Consider the following 21,671-nt stretch of genomic DNA (forward strand, 5'->3'; position numbering starts at 1 on the left):
GTGGGGAGGTAGAGTCCCCAAGGACACTGTCTCCACCTACAAGGAGCATTGTTGGGGCTATTATAGCCTGGGTTAGGGGCCTGTGCAGGAGGTAGAAGAGGGAGGACTTCCAGCTTGCAACATGCGCGGAGATAAGTTGTATCTAAAACTACTCCATGGTTGCTCCAACTCTCCTTGTTATAGGCAGTCCCAACCACTCTGGGCACATAGTTGCAAGATGGGCTTTCCAGGAACCTCCTTAGAAAACCAACCTCAGCCAGCGCCTCGGCTCAACAGGCTAATCTTCCGCCTAGCGGCGCCGGCACACCAGGTTCTAGTCCCAGTCGGGGCGCCAGATTCTGTCCCGGTTGCCCCTCTTCCAGGCCAGCTCTCTGCTATGATCCAGGAGTGCAGTGGAGGATGCCCAAGTGCTTGGGCCCTGCACCCCATGGGAGACCAGGAGAAGCACCTGGCTCCTGCCTTCGGATCAGCGCGGTGCGCCGGCAGCAGCGCACCGGCCACGGCGGCCATTGGAGGATGAACCAACGGCAAAGGAAGACCTTTCTCTCTGTCTCTCTCTCTCACTGTCCACTCTGCCTGTAAAAAAAAATAAAGAAAAAAAGAGAAAAAGAAAAAAAAAGAAAACCAACCTCAAGGAGCAAAGTATCTCAGATTCTGGTCAGCTCTCAGCCTCCCCAACCTTTACCTGGGTGGACGTCACAGCCTCTACCTCCTCCCAGGGTTGCCACTCACACCCCTCCTCCAGCCAGCCACCTCTGGGTTCCTACAGGCCACTGTCACTCTTCAGGGTCCCGCCTCACACCCGCTTCCTTCTCCCCTCTCCAGACACCTCTCTGCTTTGTGTTTTTTTTTTTTATTATTATTATTAAAGATTTATTTATTTATTTGAAATCAGAGTCACACAGAGAGAGAAGGAGAGGCAGAGAGAGAGAGAGAAAGAGAAAGAGAGAGAGAGAGAGAGAGGAAAAAGAGAGAGAGAGAGAAAGAGAGAGAGTTAGAGAGAGAGAGAGGTCTTTCATCTGCTGGTTCACTCCCCAACCGGCAGCAATGGCTGGAACTGCACTGATCCGAAGCTAGGAGCCAGGAGCTTCCTCCAGGTCTCCCATGAGGGTGCAGGGGCCCAAGGACTCAGGCCATCCTCCACTGTTTTCCCAGGCCACAGCAGATAGCTGGATGGGAAATGGAGCAGCCGGGACTTGAACTGGTGCCCATATGGGATGCCAGCACTGCAGGCAGCGCCTTTATCCGCTACGCCACAGCGCTGGCTCCTGCTTTGTGTTTTAAGATTATCTACCAACATGAGAAAATGTTAGCAGAATATACTAAGAGTGTCTCACTATTTTATTCGTAATTCTACAAGTAATACATGACTCTATTCTCTTTGTAGAAAACAAACTCAAGCAAAAAAAATGAGTCCCCAGATGAGGTCAGCTCCCCAGAAGTAGCTCCCGCTGTCAGTTCAGAGTACTTTTTCAGGCTTGGAAAAAACAAAACAAAACAAGTCTTCGTGCACAAGTCTATGTCACCTGGAAACGCACAGCCTGACGCGGCATCTTTTGATGTAAACTGGATCCTAGTGTGCACATCATTTTGCAAATCTTATTTCTCTTACTTCTCAGTATTAAGACCCTCAGACCATATAGTGTACAAACTATTCCTTATGGGGAACTTAACCAGTCTAACTCCAGCTCTGCTCCCTGTTCCATGGGCAGATGCAGTGCAAAATACAAACGTGGAATTCCTTGTTAAAACTGATGGAGAGGGGCGGGGATTTGTCCCAGTGGGTGGGACTCCACTTGCGACATCTGTATCCCATGTGGACGTGCCTGGGCTCCAGCCTTGCCTCTGCTCCCAACCCCAGCTTCCTGCCAGTGCACATTCTGGGAGGTAGTGCTGACAGCCCCAGAACTAGGGCCCCTGCCACTCACATGGGCGACGCGGATTGAGTCCCTGAACCAACCCTGGCTGTTGCAGGCATTTGAAGAGTGGGTAGCAGCATACTTTATCTGTCTGCTTCTCAATAAAGTAAGTAAATAATTAATTATGAAGAATTTCAAGAAGACAACAGCAAAGCCTCAAAAGGCAAGAGGCCCTTCCAAGCACGGTCGCCCGCCCATGGGCTCCACGGAGACTTGCTGACTGTTATGCTGGATGTGCATTGGCTGCTGTGGGCATTCCTGTCTTCAGCCTCCACATTGGCTCTCGTCCCCTGATTCTGCGCCCTGCCTGCCCAACTGTATCCTCGGCTCCAAGGCCAGAGTGCAGGGCATTCCAGCACAAGCAAACCTCAGGGTCAGCATCGCTCTGGAGGCACCCACGAAGATGGGGGGGAGGGGTGGACAATGACCTCCTGTGCCTTGGGGAGAAAGTCCTAACCTTGATCTTAGCCAAGAGCTGAGAAGCAACTGGGGGATGTCCTTCAGGAGATAAGACAGCACTGAGCTAACAACCAAGAGACCTGGTATCTGTCCCAGCCCTGCCACTAAATCTACTGTGCCCTCCAGTGGCAAGTGGATTGATAACTTGGCACCTTGGCTTCTCTATCTGTTAAAGAAGAGGTGGGGCCGGTGCTGTGGCGTAGCGGGTAAAGCCGCTGCCTGCAGTGCCAGCATCCCATATGGGTGCTGGTTCAAGTCTTGGCTGCTCCAATCCAGCTCTCTGCTATGACCTGGGAAAACAGTAGAAGATGGCCCAAGTCCTTGGGCCCCTGCACCCACATGGGAGACCCAGAGGAGGCTCTTGGCTTCTGGTTTCAGATCAGTGCAGCTCTAGCTGTTACAGCCATCTGGGGAGTGAACCAGTGGATGGAAGACCTTTCTTTCTCTGCCTCTGCCTCTCTGTAACTCTGCCTTTCAAACAAACAAATAAATCCAAGAAGGAGGAGGAGGAGGAGGAGGAGGAATTAGAATCTTTAAGACCACACCTAGTTCCAGTAGTCCACATTTAAGTGACTCCGAGAGACCATGTTCATAGCAGCCAGCCATTTATGACCGTGTGCCAATTATGCAGTCCTCTCACGGTCACAGCACTCCTAGGAGGCAGCCCCTGTGGTTCCCACCTGACATACGAGGACACCGAGACCCAGATTAAAAAATGCACTGAGCGAGGACACTTTTTAGGGTGACAGATACGTTCTAAAACTTGGCTGTGGTGACAGGTCTGCAACGAGGCACAGAGTTGTATACTTACAAAGAGTGAGTTTTGTACTATGTAAATGAAGCCGCTGGAAAGAGAGAAATGGGGGACCAGCATCGTGGCACAGCGGATTAAGCCACCACCGGCAATGCCAGCATCCTATATGGACACAGGTTCAAGTCCTGGCTGCTCTGCTTCTTAGCTCCCTGCTAACGTACCTGGGAAAGCAGCAGAAGATGGCCCAAGTGCTCCGGCCCCTGCACCCATGTGGGAGACCTGGAAGAAGCTCCTGGCTCCTAGTTTCGGATAGGTCCAGCTCCAGCCATTGCAGCCATCTGGGGACTGAAGCAGCAGAGGAAAGATCTCTCCAATTGTCTCTCTGTAACTCTGCCTGGCAAACAAATAAATGAATCTTAAGGAAATAAAAGGAAAAGAAAGAAATATGCTGACATCAGCGACTGCCAGAGCCCTCGGCCCAGGCTGGAGCTGGGAAGCAGGGACACAGGAGTCAGACTCCTTGGGTTCAAATCCTGACTCCAGCACTTAGATCTGGCTCGAGACAAGACACTTGACCTCAATTTCTTCCCCCTGTAAAATGGAGAGAAGGAGGGGGAGGGCATAGTGTAGCAGGTTAAGCCGTCCCTGGAGACACGCACATCCCATATCAGAGGGACCTGGGCAGAGTCCCACTATTCTGCTGCTTTCCTTTTCCCTTGTTTATTTATTGATTTTAAGAAAATGCAGGCCCTGGGAGGCTCGCCTAGTTGGGTTCCTACCACCCATGGGAGACGTGGGTAGAGTTCCCAGATTCCAGCTTCAGCCTGGCCCAGTCCCAGCCGTTGTGGGCATCTGGAGAGCGCGCGAGCCAATGGACATGCTCTTTCCGTGTGTGAGTCTGTGTGTGACTTGCCTCCAAATAAATAAATAAAAATGGATTTTAAAGCGGAGACAAACACGATGCCCATTTCGGAGTGTGGCTGCGAGGGTTAACTGGGGCAGTGCAGGCTGAGCGCTGTGGAGCAGCTTGGCCGCAGCAAAGCTCTGAGTGTGGACTATTATTATCTTCTCGGGGACTGGGACTGCGCAGCCAGGGCCGGGCTTCTTAAAGGGGCGTGCTCCTCCCTGCCGACCCCACCCCTACTTTCCTGGCTCCTTAAAGCAACACCTCCTCGCCAAAGGCCATCTTTGGAAAAACACTGTGCTTTGGGCACATCCCACTTCCCGGTACCAGAGCGGGCGGGAGAAGCCGCATCTTCCCGATAAGGCAGTGACTCGCTCGGCTCTCCTTACCGCCCGCGGCTCCCTGCAGACTTCTCCCACGTCCTGCATAGAGGCGCCTTTTTAAGGGGGGCCCCTCCGAGGCCAGTGAGGGGGCCACAGTGGCCAAGGAAGGAGACCTCTGCCTTGCCCACACTCACCCCATCCCAGCCACACCAGGAGCCCCTCCACAGTCAGCAAGGACCCAAGCTAGCAAGGACAAGGGTTGGGAGTGGGCAGCCAGATTTCTGTCACCCAAAAGTGGGTTTTCAGGCGCCTCGCTGGTAACGAGTGTGAATTTGGCTGGGCTGGGGCTGGAGCAGGGAGCTGAGGCTGTCTGTGTGAACTGCATCTGCTCTTTCACCATCTCACTGAACACGCAGCCCTGCCCTGCCCTGCCCTGCCCTGCCCTGCCCTGCCCTGGCCCGTGGGTCTCGATGTTGCCTGTTGTCAACGCCCCACGTTACGGATGTGCACACCGTGGCGGCGCCGCGGGCTTGGAGCCTCTGCAGCCAGCCCCAGTGTTTTTCCACTGCGCTTCGCAGGAGGAAGTCAGAAGCCGAGGACTCCACCTCAGCAGCTTTAAGGACGTTTATTAAGTGCTGGGGGGCCTAAAGCTGGGGGCCATCCTCACATCCCCACCGAGGGCTTTCCACGCGGCTCCCCCAAGGGCCGCCGGGAATGTGGCTCCCATTCTGTCCAAGTCCCCACGTCAGAGGACCCAGGCGCTGACACCCATCGGCTTGGGTCCGAGGGGGCAGAGCCCCGCACAGAGCTCTGGCTGGGACTCACAATGTCCCAGGCTCTCAGGGCCCAGGCGGAGGCTCTGTGGGGTGACCACAGGCTTTGGGGCTGATCTTAAGACCCGTGTGTCATACTGACATTAATCCTCTCCAGCCGCGAAGCAGGACTGGCTCCAGGCTGGGGAGGAGGGAGTGCAGGGGGCGCTGCTAGGTTTTAGGGAGCCTCAGGGAGGTCCCCTTCTTGGTGTGCTGGTGGGAGGCATGGTGGGGGCCCTGCGGCGAGCCTGGATCTCAGTGCTGCCGTCACCCACGGCACCCTCTGGCTCTCCCCAGCCTCCCTCCCCACAGCCCTGCCCTTGCCTTCGCCTCTTATTGATTTTTATGTTTAAGGAAAATTCATTTGCTTGATTCAGAGCAACTGAGTCATCGATGTGTTCAGATGAAAAGTAGGCACTTGGCAGAAGCCACTTCTGGGATGGACAGGGACCCAATTTCTTGTCCAAAGAGTGCTCGGCCCAGGGTCACTTGTGGTTTCTCCACGCTGATTCTCCTAGCCACCTGCTCTTTCCATAGCCTATACATACATCTTCCACCACCACGCCCTCACTCCAGCAGGCCACACCCACCCACCTGTTTGTCTACGTGGACACCTGCACTGTGGTGCTTTGTGGCTGGCACATTTGCAGCAGGGTCAGGGAGGACCCATATGTCCAGCCACTCACAAATGGGAGCGAGACCCCGTGCACTGATGGAAGAGACTTAGCCCTCACATAATGAGGGTTCTAGCCTTTTCCATGCTGAGTCCCATCCAGGGACCGTCCTTATGCCAACACTACCAGCCTCATAATGGGTTGGGAGCAGTTCCATCTCTGATAGCCCTTTGTGTACCTATTGCATGGTCCTTGGTCCCAGGGGCCTAGGAGGGCCAAGGAGCTCAGCCGGCCCCATCCTGTGAGTGCAAGAAACAGCAGTGCTTCTTCTGGAAGAATCAGGCTCCCATTGCAGGCTGAGGGGCTGGGGAAAGCAAGAAAGGACCCCAGGGGCCTGTCAAGGGGCAGCTTGTGATGTGCATCCCATGTGAGAGTCCCAGTTGCTGTGCTGCAGTTCCAGCTCCCTGCTAATGCTCCTGGAAAAGCTGCAGAAGGTGGCCCAAGAGCTTGGGCCCCTGCACCCACATGGGAGACCCAGATGGAGTTCCAGGCTCTTGGCTTCACCCTTGTCCAGCTCCTGCCATCGCAGCAATTTAGGGAGTGAACTAGCAGCTGGAAGATGGATCTCTCTTTCTCTCTGTTACTCTTCCAAATAAATAAATATTTTAATGATTTATTTATTATTTGAAAGGCAGAATGAGAGAGAGAGAGAGAGAGAGAGAGAGAGATCTTCCATCTGCTGGTTCACTCTCCCAATGGCCACGATGGGCTGGAGCTGGGCTGATCTGAAGCCAGGAGCCAGGAGCTTCTTCTGGGTCTCCCACATGGGTGCAGGACCCCAAAGACTTGGGCCAACTTCTACTGCTTTCCCAGGCCATAGCAGGAAGCTGGATCACTAGCGGAGCAGACGGGACTTAAACCGGTGCCCATATGGGATGCCGGCGGCTTTACTTGCTATGCCACAGCGCAGGCCCCATAAATAAATCTTTTATTCAAGAGGGGCAAGGATTCCAAGCAGCACACAATTGAGTGCAGTTGGGTGCAGCAGCGTAGGAGCTGGAGAACAGACAGGCATCGGGTGATGCCTGAGACTTCAGGATGGGCCACGTCTCCTGCACCGCCTCACCTAACCCTCCCAACCTTCTTAAGACAGGAACCACTATTACCCCATTTGACTGATGAGGAGACTGAGGTAATCAGCGGGTGAAGGGAATCGTCCAAGTTCCCGTGGCTAGTAAGCGGAAGTCCCCGCAGTCCGCCCGAAGAGCCCACCCTTAGCCGGGAGACCCCGATCACCTCCTCCCACTTCGCGGGGACAGTTCTTTCCCTTCACGGAAAACCGCGTGAAAGAATCCTTTCCCCATCACACTTCTTCATCGTCACTGCTTGTCCACTGTATGGAGTCCCCTGTCCCTCCTCTGTCCACAGCCGCCACGGCTGGACTGCCGGTTAGGGTGGGGGCGCTCGGCAGGACTCAAGGCTCGCCCTGTCCCCCAGGGAGTGAGCGGCTTCGCTTTTTGTACCTCGACCCCTAACCTGCAACCCCAAGGTCCTGCGGTTCCTCGTCCGGGGCTGGGTAGCGCAGGATCGAAATCCGCCCGCTCCCCGACCCAGGCCGCCCGCAGGGCCCGGAAGCCCCCAGGCCAGGACGCGGGGCCCGGTGCGCAGCCAGCCCCGCAGGGGTCGCCCGCGGTGGAGGGCTGACTTCTCATTTCCTGTCCCCGCTTCCACCTCCCCCTCCCACAGCCCTGGAAGTGGCAGGGGCCGGAGCGTGGGGCGAATCCGCTCCGAGAGGGGCCCAGAGCGCAGGGTGGGGCCGAGAGCGAGGTCGGCCGCTCCCTCGGTCCGCTTTCCGCACGGACGACGTGCGCGGGGCAGGCAGGAAGGGGGCCGGCCTGGAGGCGGTGGCGGGTCCCCGGCAGAGGAAGGGCGCAATTGTGCCAAGGCTTCCTGCCGGCAGCGCTCGCTGCCTGTCGGCGGGGCGGGGCGCCGGGCGGAGGCAGGAAAGGGTTACGGGAATAGCTTTCCAATGACAGAGTCTGGAAGGGGCGCGTGCCTCCGCCCCTGTGCGCGCTCGGCGGGCAGCGCGCGGGGGAGGGAGCGCGGCCGAGCGCAGCCGCCCCGCCCCTGGCCGCCGAGGCAGGCGGCGTGTGCCTGGGGCAGCGGGTCACGAGGCTCCGCCCCGGCCGCCGGCCCCGGGGCCGGCACTTTGTTCGGGATGCCGCCGCCTCCTGCTCATTGTGGGGCCGCGGCCGGCGGCGGCCCGAGCGAGAGGCGGGAACCCGGAGCGCGCGGCGGACGCTGAGGCTCACGCCGAGCGGCCGAGCGCACCCGACAGCCCCGCGAAACTTTGCGCCGGCGGGCAGAGCGCGCCCGGCCCCGCGCCGCGCCGCTCCGCTCCCGGGATGCGCCAGGACGCGCGGCGGCGGCGGGGACGCGGACCCGGAGCCCGGGAGGGCAGGCGCGCCGGTGAGTGACCCGCGCGGGCGGTCGCGGAGCGGAGGGTCTGCGGCGCGGGGGCCAAGCCGCCGGGGAGGTGGCCGGGCTTGGGCTCAGGCTTGGGGCGGAATCCCGGCGCGGGGGCCGGCGGCTGGCCGGGAAGGTGTCTGCCTCGGCGTCCCCGCCGACTGCATTCCTGATGCCGGAGCCCACTCTCTCGGGGCCCCTGACGCCAGCCCCGAGACTCAGTTTCACTGTGAAATGTCCGTGTCGGGATCCCGTGACCCGGGCACCAGGTGCTGCGTCGTTACACTTACCGCGCGCGTCCCGTCCACGTCGCCCCCTCTCCGTAAAGCAACTTTTTTCCCATCCCAGCAGGAGCGAGCGGAATGGCTAGGGCACAGGACCTTGCCCGGCCGCTTCAGAAACTGTCCCTGAGCCCCCGGGATGCGCTGAGAGCGCCCTGCCGCCGGGCTCTCCCAGGCTGCGCGCCGGGGCGCCCGCCGGGTGCGGGTGCGCCTGGGAGCGGAGCGAGCGCTCCCGGAGGAGAGGGAGCGCTCACCTGGGGGCGCGGGGGGCGCGGACCCTTCGGGGCCCCTTGTCATCCTTAGAGTTCATGCGTCGTAGCGTGAAGGATCAGCAAGTCCGCGGAGAAGGGGGCAGGAACCGGGGAGGGCGTGAGAGGTGGGTGGCTAGGGGCCGCGTGCGGGGCTGACATCCGCCCAGCAGAGAGGGCTCCTTGTCTGCCGCCGCCCAGGGCCGGAGAATCAGCTGGTGAGTCAATGGGACTTTGTTAGGACAGTCACAGGGCGCAGCTGGCGCCGGCTTAAGGGGGGCGCTGGATCCCCCCTTGATAGCGTGCTGTTTATCTGGCTTCCTGTCTCCAGGGTTGGGACACCATTGGCTCGTTCAAATTCTACGCGGAGAAGCCGGCGGCCGCAGTTCGCTCCGCGAAAGCAGGGGCTTCCCGGGGTTTCCGTCTGGGGGGCTTTTCCTGCCACCTACAGAGAGGCAGGAGCACTGGGCACCAAAAACGCCTGCCCAGGTGGGCGGGGCTGCCTCGCGGGAGACCTGGGCTCCCTTCTGCCGGGTGGTACAGGTGACTCTTAGGAAGTTTTATTACTGCTTTGAAGTTTGGTTGGCCCTGCCGGGTTTAGCCTGGGAAGGGGGTGGGGGAGAGCTGTCACGGTGAGTTTCTTGGTAGGAGCCTGCGTCCTGGCTTTCCAGGGCAAGTTCCCAGTCAGGTCTCTGCCTGTGTGGCTGACAGGTAGATGACCAGGTTCCTAACCTCTCTGCCCCGGTCTTCACTTCTGTGGAATGGGGGCAGCACTAAGTAGGAACTTTTGAAATGTTTTGCCAAGTTAATAAAATTGGAGGATATTGCTTCTCAGCCTTTTGGCTAAGATCAAGTGTAGTATCTGTTCTTATCAGTTTAATAAAATTGGAGGCCGGTGCCGCGGCTCACTAGGCTAATCCTCCGCCTGTGGCGCCGCCACCCCTGGTTCTAGTCCCGGTTGGGGCGCCGGATTCTGTCCTGGTTGCTCCTCTTCCAGTCCAGCTCTCTGCTGCGGCCCGGGAAGTGCTTGGGCCCTGCACCGCATGGGAGACCAGGAGGAAGCACCTGGCTCCTGGCTTCGGATTGGTGCAGTGCACCAGCCATAGCAGCCATTTGGGGGGTGAACCAACGGAAGGAAGACCTTTCTCTTGGTCTGTCTCTCTCTTTCTCTCACTGTCTGACTCTGCCTGTAAAAAAATAAATAAATAAAATAAAATAAAATTGGAAAAACTTCCAAGTCTCACACAGAGGCCTCCGGTCTAACTCAGATGCCCGATTGATCGGGTCTGTGAGAACTATGGGATTTGTCTCCTGCACCTGCTCCCCTGTTCACCCCGCAGCTTGGGACTTGAGCTGGTGTTAGCGTTTGGACCTGTTCTGGATCTGACGGCGAGGCCCAATGGGGCCCCTCCTGAGTTCCTGCAAGCCGCTGCTGCAAACCGAAGTCGGGCTGGTAGAGAAGAAATAGAGAAAGCCCCCGTCTGTCTGTCTGTTCAAATGTGACTCTCTTTTCATCTTCCCATTTTGATCAATGCCACTTCCTCCTTTTTATAAAGTTCCTTTGAGTTCTTAAAGGGCTTGGCCTTTAGGAAGGACTCGCATGTAAAAGTCCCTCCCAACCCCCTGGCCAGCCCCCTCCCCTCTACAGACCTGAATCGGAGCTCGCTGGAGGGAAGGGATGGGCTGAAGGCCAGCCGAGGACACAGGCCTCCCTCCCGGTCCCAGCACAGGGCCTCCTTGTCCTCAGAGTGGCCCTCTCCCTCGTGTTTCTGTCCGTATCTCAGCAGATGTTACTCAGCTGTTTGCAAGAAAGAGGAACAGAAACCCAGCCCGAGGTCCGGAGAGCCTCCCCGTGATGTGGGATGGCACCAGCTTCCCACTATGGACACTCTCGGGAGCTGAGGAATGTGGCAATCCTTGGCCCCTCGTCACGTACACACACGGGATAATTAAAAACACTTTTCATTCCTTCTTCGACTTAAAAACAAAAATCCCCACCGAGCTCGCAAGTGAAAACCAGCGTTCTCGGTAAACAGCTTCCTGGGCCTGAGCCGTGCGCGCTGCCCCCTCGGAGGCTGACTCAGGCCTGATTTCCTCCGAGGGGCCTGGGATTTTGTTTCCCAGCTTCCTGTGACTCTTTGAGACGTGAAAGGAGGCAGGAGGGCTGGCCCTGGGCTGCTCTGACCGGCTGTGGACACGGTTCAGATGCTTACGCAGGTCCTGTGCTGGCCACACTGCCATCCACATCAAATCTATTTGCTCTACTTAATTTTAATATGAGATGCACTCATATGCATGAAAAATGAAAGGCACGATGCCAGCAAGGACCGTTAATAACAAGATGTTTCCACTTCAGGGGGCTCAGGCGGTCCTGATGGCCGACCTCAGATGCTGAGCGCCTGTGTACGTAGGATCTCTCCTGAATTTCCTCTCCGGATCGCCCCCCGCTGGTGTGGACAAACCCCTCTGATTTCTGTGTGCTCATCTTTACCCTGCCTCTTTGCTGAATTTGCCTGTTTGCTCTAGTAACCTTTTTGCGTATGGATTATTCGACATTTTCTATAGCGAGGATCATGTCAGCTGTGCGTAGAGATGGTTGAATTCTTCCTTTCCAATTTGGATGCCTTTTTAGAAAAGATTTCTTTATTTCACTGAAAGGAAGAGTTCCAGAGAAAGAGGGAGAGATAGATTGATTGATCAATCGATTGATTGATTTTCCATTTGCCGGTCAATCCCCAAATGGTTGCAACTGCTGGGGTTGGGCCAGGCTGAAGCCAGGAGCCAGGAACTCCATATGGGTCTCCTAGGTGCATGGAAGGGAACCAAGCACACTGCTTTCCCAGGTACACTAGCAGGGAGCTGGATCAGAGCAGCTGGGGCTTGAACTGGTGCTGCAGTTACGGGACACTGGCATCGCAAGTGGCAGCTTAACCTGCTGTGCCACAATGCTGCCTGGCCCTGTCTCCTTTTCTTTCTTTCTTTCTTTCTTGTTTTTTTTTTTTTTTTTTTTTTTTCCTGGCTAGATTGCCCTGGCTAAATATTCCCATGCATTGTTGAGTAGCAGTGGAGCAGTGGGGAAGCTGGTGCTGTGGTGTAGTGGATGGAGCCGCCATCAGCCGCGCTGGTATCCCATGTGAGTCCTGGTTGCTCCAATCCAGCTCCCTGCTAATGCGCCTGTGAAAGCGGCAGAAGGTGGCCCAAGTGCTTTGGCCCCTGCACCCACGTGGAGACCTAGAAGAGGCTACTGACTCCTGGCTCCAGATCGGCCCAGCCCCGGCCCTTGTGGCCATTTTGGGGAGTGAACCAGCGGATGGAAGATCTCTCTCTGTTTCTCTCTTTCTCTAACTCTGCCTTTCAAATGAATAAATCTTTAAAAAAAAAAAAAAAACAGCAGGGAAGAGCAGGCAGCCTTTTCGTTCCCCACTTCTTAGGGGCTGGCTTTCCCTGTCTCCTGCTGAGGGTGATGCTGGCCCTGGGGTTTCTCCTAAGTGCCCTTTATCACGTTGGGGAAGCTCCTTCCCACTTCTAGCCTCCTGAGTGTTTGTGGTACGAAAGGTGCTGGAGTCTGTTTTCTCCTGTCACGTGAGCCGATCCTGCCGCTCCCTGTGTTCTGTGACCGTGGACCCTGGCATTGACTATCTTTCTTGAATTCCTGGGGCGGGGGGAATCCTTCTGAATGTTTTTTTTTTTTTTGCACTTTTACTTGCAAAGTTTCATTTTATTTAAATTGCAAAAGACAAGAAAAGTGGAGACAGTGCTAGTGTTCTACAGTTGAGTATCTTTTTCTTTATAGTTACTGTACATTAAATTGTTTATGCTAAAATGTATGTAACATGAAGTCTGCCATTCTGACTTCCTTCAGTGTGCACTTCGGTGTAGTCAAAACTCTGTACCTCTTAGAGAGGAACTCCCCACGCCCTGCACCTGGCAGCACCGTGCTTCTGTCTCTGTGAACCTGGGAACACTTTCTAATGAAAAGTCAGGGTTTCAGGCCTTAGAGGGTTAACGGGCCTCCTTCTCCTGTCTTCCCAACAGTATCCCGCAGGGGATCTGCCCTGGACAGGCCCTCCATGGAGAGATGAACTGGACCAGCTGCTGGTCTGCGCGAGGCCCAGGGGGCGTGGACGCCAGTCAGCCTGCCCTTCATTTCCTCTGGCTCTGTGGTCCTCCGTTCTGGGGAGCTTCTGGGAGGGACTGATTGCCCAGAGGCGGTATTGCGGCTCTGTGGGTTAAGCTGCCTCTTGGAACGCACGCTATTTTGGAGTGGCTGGGATGGAGACTCACCTGGGAGGCAGCAGGAGATGGCTCAAGGACTTGGGTCCCTGTCACCCACGTGGGAGACCCAGATGGAGACCCTGGCGCCTGGCCCAGCTCAGGCTATTGCAGGCATTTGGGGAGTGAACCAGTGGATGGGGGAGACTCTGTCTGTCTGTCTGTGTCTATCTCTCTGTCATTCTGCCTTTCAAAAAAGGGGGAAAAAAGGACCGATGGTGACCCCACTATCGGTGGGGTGCATTTGGTGCGTTCCCAAAGCAGCACCTCCCTTCTTTGGAATGCCACCCCAGCGTCTGTCCTGTGCCAGCTCCCCAGGTGACTGTGCCACACTGCCAGAGGACAGCTCCGTGGCTGAGCTGATTTATCCCTGGAACCCTCAGCTCCCAGCTCGCAGTGACGCAGCGCCCTCCCCATCTGGTCAGCCGCGCTGACCCACTTTTCATGCCTCCCCTGTTTTTCAAATCCATTGGTAAGTAGATGAATGCCAACTTCCCCAGAATTACACTTTGGAAGTCACAAAGAACCTTGGTGTCATGTGGCTTCCCCCACCCCCACTAGAGGCATCAGGCCCCCTCCGCTTCCCCCGCTGCAGCATCCCCGCTGGGGGTCATTCTGCTTGGACGCCTCTGCTGCTGTGCCCAGCCCCGGACAGCACGTGCTGAAATCTTCCCACTCTGTACTGGACTGGCGCTGCTTGAGTGCATCTGTTATGGATGTGCTCCATACCGAAAGGCCAGTGGTGTCACCAAAATGCACCCCCAAATAAAGCAAGAGGGGGGATTCAGAGTAAGCACACTTGCCGGTACAGTGCCAGCCCTTTGGTATTTGGAAGCAGCCACATGCTGGGCCTGTCCCAGCCTCTCTGGGCTCAACAGCCCTGGTTCCTGCAGGTCTCCACTGCACACGTCCCATTTCCCAGCAAGGTGTGTGATGAAAGAGCAAGGGTCTGAGTCACAGAGTCGGACTTGGGGTCAAGGTTCAAATCTTGTCTGCCTGTGGGGTCCTTGGCACGTGATGATCACTCAGCAAAAACTGACAGGTGCAAGGGCATACTCTCTGTTGGCGCCATTGCTGGGGGACCGCAGGTGGGCCAGGGAGCCGCTTAGAGTCTCAGCCTCTTCCCCAGCAGAAGGGCCTTGTAAATGGCTGACTGTGCTGGGCCTTTGCCTCATATCCCTCGGCAGAGTTCCTGGGTTTGATCCCAGGTCCTGCTCCTGACCCCAGCTTCCTGCGAATGCAAGCGCTGGGAGGCAGCGGTCATGGCTCAAGTGACTGAGTTCCTGCTGCCCACTTGGGAGACCCGGGTCCGGTTCCCAGCTCCTGTCTGTCGCCATCACAGCCCCAGCTGTTGCAGGCATTTGGGGAGTGAACCAGTGCATGGAGCTCTCTCACGGTCCCTCTGTGTGCGCATGCGCAGTCACGCACACACACACACACACACACACACACACACCCGCACTGGGATCTGGCAAGTTTGGGAGATGCAGTCTAAGAGTGACTGCGTGATTCTGTGAGACCACGCAACACCTGACCCGGTCCCTGGGACACCCACAGCCAAGGGGCCTCCTCCCCCTCCGCCTTCACGCTTATCGTCCTCAGGATGCGGGGGCTTGGTCCGCATCTGAGCGTGGTGTGTTCAGAAAGCACCGGCCATCCCCATGAAGACCGTCCCGTGTCGGTTGGATCTTTCCTCCCGTTTGTGGATTGGCCCCAGGAACGGGGCCGACCGGGGAGGGCTCAGTGAAGGCGTCGAGGAAGGCACGTCCGCCCTTTTGCTTTGTGTCAGTTGTCGAGTTGTTTCGTTTCGTTCTCGTCTCGTTTTCTGGGAGCTGGCAAGTAGGGCACCGACCAGGTCCTCCCCGTCATGCCCCAGTCAGTTGTCTGTGCTTTTCCCAGCTCAGTGGTGCGGATAATTGAGTTGACTGGGAAGGAGTCTCCTGGTTCCAGGCGGTGCCAAGATGCCAACTGTTCCCCTCCTGCCCTCCCTCCAACGGCGAGGAGACAGCTGATGGAGGAGCTGCGGCGGGACCCAGGCTCCGCAGCTGCCTGCCCGGCTCTCCTCTGGGCACTTCCACCGGGTCCGCCTCCGCGCCCTCCCCTTGGCTTTGGAACCAGCGCTTGAGTGCCTGAGACACACACACACACACACACACACACACACGGCTTGTGTGCACCTGCGTGTATACGTATGAGCATCTCTGAGCCAGTTGCAGTCTGTTGACACTGCGACACTTGACCCCAGGCCTCCGGCGTGTTTCCTGAGCCCCAGAGCCTTCTCTGCCACAGCCGCACCTCCTGATCTCACGCAGTCAGCCTGGATTTAACGGGATTATCCAGCGTGTGGGCCCCTGTAGACCTCCCGTTGGTTCCCCAGATGCCTTCGAGAGTGCAGCCCGCTGCGGGGGCCTGAGCAGAGTTTCTCTCTCCTGGCTGGGGGGCGGGGGAACAAGGCGGGGGTCCCTGTCACTGGGACAGTGGTGCCTTGTGGGGGAAGCACTTTGTTCTGCGCCCTTTCCTCTCATCCCTGGGACTTCGCAGTGACCGTTTTCCTGGTGAGACCTTGCCCCGTGGTGGGAGCCAGTGTAGGAGTTCAAGGCTGTGTGTCCCGTGCTGGTTAGAGGTGGACGGAGCTACTGGAGTTGTAAAGTTCATGTCGTCCATGTTCCTCTCCCCCCACCAGGTCAGACTGGGTGTCAGGACACACTGTGCTGTCCCCATTTTACAAATGCGGAAGTGGAGCTGAGACCACTGGAGGCTGGGATTAAATAATACCTAAGGCGGCCAGCTCGAGGAAGCGACATTTCCGGAGCAAAACCAAGTCCCCTGAGTTGCAGCAGGCTGGGGGGGGGGGGGGAGGGGAGGGGAGGAAAGGGGAGGGGAGGGGAGGGCTCCCAGCTCCCTCACCACATTTGACAAGAAAGCAAATTTAAAGATGAAAGGTATATGGGGCCGGCGCTGTGACGCAGTGGGTTAATGCCCTGGCCTGAAGTGCCGGCATCTCATACGGGCGCCAGTTCGAGACCCGGCTGTTCCACTTGTGATCCAGCTCTCTGCTATGGCCTGGGAAAGCAGTAGAAGATGGCCCAAGTGCTTGGGCCCCTGCACCCACGTGGGAGACCTGGAGGAGACCGTTGTGGCCAATTGGGGACTGAACCATCAGATGGAAGACCTCTCTTTCTCTGCCTCTACTCTCTCTGTGTAACTCTGACTTTCAAATAATAAATAAATCTTTAAAAAAAAAAAATGAAAGGTATGGGGACCCGTGCTGTGGCACAGTGGGTTAAGCTGCTGCCGATGACCTTCCGATCCAGCTCCCTGCCAATTCACTTGGGAAGGCAACAGCAGATGAGCCAAGTATTTGGGCCCCTGCACCCATGTGGGAGACCCAGATGGAGTTCCTGGCTCCTGGCTTTGGTTTGGCCCAGCCGTCTGGGGAGGGAACCAGTGGATGAAAGATTTCTCTCTTTCTCTCTCTCTTTCTCTTTTTCTGTAACTTTGCCTTTCAAATAAATAAATCTTTCTTTTAAAAAAGCTGAAGTAGCCAGTTAAAGGAACTCGGATCTTGTACTGGGAAGCAGAGGAGGACGAGAGCGGAGCTGAGCGTACGTGATCCGTCCCCGGCTGTTTTGTTTGCTAGTGAGTGCCCTGTAGAGTCTCTGGTGGCGAAACCAGCAGCAGGGCCGTCGGTGTGCTGTCTGGAGATGATGTAGGTAACCAACGAGAGAACCAAAACCAGGAAACAGCGTGGACAGTAGGATGGGGCTGGCAGAGGTGGGGCAGGAAGTCCTTGCTTGTTGTTCCAAGGCCTTGTGTGTGAGCTGATGGGGACCACCCGTGCGAGTGGTGAGAGGCAGGCTTTGAATTCCCTGGCCTGGCTTCTAAATACCGAGAGGGGAGCGGAAAGGCCTGGCCCTGGGGGACTCCCTGCAGTGCTGGGGTCTGGGGGGCCCCCAGGATCCTAACCTTGGAGGTCCTGGGACCCAGCATTGCCCGGGGGCTGCACCCACACCCCTTACCCCACATGGAGGGTTCTTGTTTTGTTGCAAAAGTGTTTACAGGATTTTTTTTTTTTTAAACAGGCAGAGTTAGACAGTGAGAGAGAGAGACAGAGAGAAAGGTCTTCCTTCCGTTGGTTCATCCCCCAAATGGCCGCTACGGCTGGCACGCTGCGCCTATCCGAAGCCCGGAGCCAGGTGCTTCCTCCTGGTCTCCCATGCGGGTGTAGGACCCAAGTACCTGGGCCATCCTCCACTGCCTTCCTGGGCCACAGCAGAGAGCTGGACTGGAAGAGGAGCAACCGGGACAGAATCCGGCGCCCCAACCAGGACTAGAACACAGGGTGCTGGCGCCGCAGGCGGAGGATTAGCCAAGTGAGCCGCAACACCTGCCAGGATTTTTTTTTTTTTTTTAAGATTTATTTATTTATTTGAAAGGCAGAGTTACAGAGAGGCAGAGGCAGAGAGAGAGAGGTCTTCCCTCTGCTCGTTCAGTTCCCAGATGACTGCAACAGCCAGAGCTGCGCTGATCCGAAGCCAGGAGCCTGGAGCTCCTTCTGCTTGGGTCTCCCGAGCAGGTACAGGGGCCCAAGCACTCAGGTCATCTTCGGTTGCTTTCCCAGGCCATAGCAGAGAGCTGGGTCGGAAGAGGAGCAGCCAGGACTAGAACCAGCACCCATATGGGATGCCGGTGCTTCAAGGCTGGGGCTTTAACCCACTGTGCCACAGTGCCAGCCCCCCTCAGTTTTTTCAGATAGAGCATTTTTCTGCACATTCACTTAACGATGGATGCAGTTGACACAAGGCTCAACATTTTACAGATGTTCAATTAGTCTTGGTTAGTTTCAGTTCTGTGGTTCTATTTTTGTGTCTTGGAACCCATCACAGTTTCTCCCATCGGCCTCTGAGAAACTCCTTGGCCCTGGGCCTGTGCCTGGGAACAGGTCGGGTGGTTGTTAACTGCAGGTGTGGCCCTTGGGGAGACCCACACAGCTCTAGGACTTACAGGCTGGTCCTATGGGCGGAGCTAAGCTTGACTGACATCCACACCCTCCTATCATGGCCCTTCCCCAGGCCTTTAGTGCAGAAGTTCTTCTGGCCTAGTGTTGAGCCTCAGTGATGGGGACTTTATACCCGATGTCTCGTTCAAGGTCCCCTACGAGATGGGCAGGACTAGCACTGCGCTTTCTACTGATGGTGAGACAGGACTCAGAGGGGCTGTGTAGCCTGCCCAAAGCCACAGAACTTCAGGGAATCAGGCAGGGGACCTGGTTGAGGGCCACGTGTAGCAGAGCTGGGCAGTGTCCGTGGTGACCCAGGGGACTCCAGATCTGTGTCTGTTCCCAAAATGCAGACATCGTGGTGTTTTTATTTTGCTATTGTGACAGGCCCTTAAGATGTATGTTTCTCGGCCAGCGCCGCGGCTCACTAGGCTAATCCTCCGCCTAGCGGCGCCGGCACACGGGGTTCTAGTCCCGGTCGGGGCACCGGATTCTGTCCCGGTTGCCCCTCTTCCAGGCCAGCTCTCTGCTGTGGCCCGGGAGTGCAGTGGAGGATGGCCCAAGTGCTTGGGCCCTGCACCCCATGGGAGACCAGGAGAAGCACCTGGCTCCTGCCATGGGATCAGCGCGGTGCGCCGGCCGCAACACACCGGCCGCGGCGGCCATTGGAGGGTGAACCAACGGCAAAGGAAGACCTTTCTCCCTGTCTCTCTCTCACTGTCCACTCTGCCTGTCAAAAAAAAAAAAAAAAAAAAAAAAAAAAAAAAAAAAGATTTATTTATTTGAAAGAGAGGGAGGTGGTGGAGGAGAGAAAGATTTTCTGTCTGCTGGGCCAGGTTGGAGCCAGGAGCCAGGAGCTCAGATTTTAATCTGGGTCTTTTACGAGGGTGACAGGGACCCAAGTGCTTGAGCCATCATTTGCTGCCTCCCAGGGTGTGCATTTGCAGGGAGCTGGATTGGAAGCAGAGGAGCTAGGACTGGAACTCAGGCCTTATGACACAGGACACGGGTGCTCCAAGCAGCGTCTTAACCGGGGCGCCAAACACGCCCCCATCCCTGTCTTTGGTAGCCAGTTAGTCAAAGAAAACAGCATATAAGTGTTGTGTTTTGAGTTCTGCTTCTCATTGTCTCATCATAGTTGCAAATAAACCTTGTGCTCATGAACTTGGGCCTGATTTAGGTTGGCAGCCCATTGCAGCCCATTTGCTTTTTAAAGTGGGTCTGGACTTAATCAAGCGGCCCCGCCCAGTTCCACATCTGTGAAACCCCCGTCTGCCTGCCACTCATTACCGCCCTCCTCGCTCCGCGTCTCACAAAGCCGCCCCGTCGCCCCCACCGAGTCATCTGCCCGCTTCCTCCGGCTGGCCGTGGCCAGGGAGAAGTCAGAGGCCACCAAGGAGCCCCAGAAAGCGACCACAGGGTGGGATCGGTGCTGCCACAGCCACATGGAGTTGCAGACAAAGCCAGCTAGTGTCTGGGGCGGCAGGGCTGGGCCCACATGCCTGGTGGGAGCTGGTGGGTTGCCAGGGCCTGGGAGAGGCTGCCCCCAGCTGGCCTGGGATGCGGAAGTGGCCTCCCTGGGCGCTGGCACGTGGTAGGGTCTCAACAGTCATTTGCGGACCACCGCCTGGAGGCTGAGGCACCTGAGGGGCAGGCAGGACCGATGTCCTTGCCCTGTGTCCTGCCCACCGCAGGCCCCGAACTTCTCTGTTTGCTTCCGGGCCACCTCCGCGCTTCCTCAGCCTCACCCTGATGCTGGGCCTGGGAGGTGGGTGCTTTGGCGGAACACGCATGGGCTTTCGGGTCAGCCTGGCCTGGGGTCCCGAGCTTCAGTGTCCTCGTCTGTAAAGTGGGGACAACAGCAGTGCCTGCCCCCCCCCCCCGCGGCTCTAGGTCCTAGGAGGTGTTAGGCCCCGCCCTGGGGGAAGCTGATGCTGTCACCTTTGTGTCCTGCTCTGGACGCCCCTGGCTCGCTGCTCCCCGCCCGTGCGTGAGCGCGGGGTCTGCAGGCGTCTTTGTGAGAGCGGCAAAGCCAGCACAGTGAGGGAGGCCCCGCAGACCAGGCTTCCGGCTGGACTTGTGTGCCCAGAGGCTGCTGATGACCGGACGGGGGCGCTTCCTTGTCTGAGGGGCAGACGGAAGGGGTAGCAGGGCGGGCCCGTGGTGTGGCCCGGATCGGTGGTTCCTCCGTGGCCGCTGGGCTCGATGGCAGGCCTTGGGGGCAGAGAGGCCTGGGCTTGTGTTTGGCAACGGCTGCCGATTATCTGGCCCGGGCTGTTTCCAGGCCATTATAAATAGCACCAGCTCCGGAGCGGGAGGCGCAGATGTGCCTGGGAAGGTAGGAGATGGAGAGGAGGAGCTCAAGGCCTGGGGGCGTCTCCATGGCAATGGGACATCTGGGGGAGTTCCACCTGGGTGCCTCTGAGGCCAGAGAAAGCCTGTGCCCCGCGGGCCGCGGGCCAGGGCGCTCTGCCCTGCCTGCTTCCACCTGCCTCTCTGCTCAGCGCAGCCAGGGCCCTGGGCAGAGCGGCAGCAAGATTTCAGGTCTGAGAGCTCAGCGGGAGAGAGTACCGAGGGCCTGCGCACCTTCGTAGCACCCCCAGGCCGGGCTGGGGGAGGGGGCACTTGCTCCAACACAGAGAGGGGCGCCCCTTGCTTTTGTTGTGAGTGACGGCGAAACGCGCCCACTTAAGCACCCAGCTGGACGCGTTGCTGACCGATGAAGGTACCCGTGGAAGCCACGCCCCAGTGCAGGTCTAGAACGTTCCCATCGGCCCCAGTACCCTCCCTCCCACAATGCCTCCTGTCCACCGCTGTCTCACAGCTCCGATTTACGTCACCACTGATTTGTGCTGTGTGTTCTTGAACTTGGTGTAAGTGGAGTCATGTGGAATGTTCTAGTTTGCGTCCGGCTTTTTTTTTTTTTTTTTTTTTTTTTTTGACAGGCAGAGTGGACAGTGAGTGAGAGAGACAGAGAGAAAGGTCTTCCTTTGCCGTTGGTTCACCCTCCAATGGCCGCCGCGGCCGGCGCGCTGCAGCCGGCGCACCGCGCTGATCCGATGGCAGGAGCCAGGAGCCAGGTGCTTTTCCTGGTCTCCCATGGGGTGCAGGGCCCAAGCACCTGGGCCATCCTCCACTGCACTCCCTGGCCACAGCAGAGAGCTGGCCTGGAAGAGGGGCAACCGGGACAGAATCCGGCGCCCCAACCGGGACTAGAACCCGGTGTGCCGGCGCCGCTAGGCGGAGGATTAGCCTAGTGAGCCGGCCGCGTCCGGCTTCTTAGCCCGACGTCTGGTTTTGAGACTCATCCCCGATGGGGCCCTTATGCCTTCTTGTCCCCACTGTGTCGTGCGGGGTTCACATCTGTCCAGCATCCGTAGAGTGCCCGCCAGCTTGGAGCGTGAACATGAGTGGCTGGGTCCTCCGTGGGCTCTTGGGGGGCTTCCCGGGGTCCCCTGTTTGTGCCCAGTCTGCGTGCGACTTCCTGTATGAGGCCATAGTACCTCCTCTTTCCTTTGTGGACTGGAGCCCCTGCCTCCTAGAGCCAGGTGTTTACATGGATGGTAGGGAGGTGTCATCCTCTGGCCTGCCCTGAGCTGACTGCCGTGGATAGACGGGTT

The 21,671-nt window shown here is 57.4% G+C and overlaps 1 protein-coding gene and 1 pseudogene across 1 annotated transcript in view; both read left to right on the top strand.

The window, feature by feature from the left end:
* Positions 1–8,026: 8,026 nt before the first annotated feature.
* NAV1 (neuron navigator 1) overlaps positions 8,027–21,671 on the top strand; it is a 231,260-nt gene continuing 217,615 nt past the window's right edge. Inside the window, exon 1 of the mRNA XM_051820452.3 lies at positions 8,027–8,254. The gene's annotated coding sequence lies outside the window, so the exon portion shown is untranslated. The remainder of the gene's footprint in view (positions 8,255–21,671) is intronic.
* Positions 9,604–9,753, top strand: LOC127483641 (U2 spliceosomal RNA; annotated as a pseudogene).

Source organism: Oryctolagus cuniculus, chromosome 13 (assembly GCF_051225735.1).
Source record: "Oryctolagus cuniculus isolate XC-2025 breed Fujian yellow rabbit chromosome 13, ASM5122573v1, whole genome shotgun sequence".
Taxonomy (NCBI): domain Eukaryota; kingdom Metazoa; phylum Chordata; class Mammalia; order Lagomorpha; family Leporidae; genus Oryctolagus; species Oryctolagus cuniculus.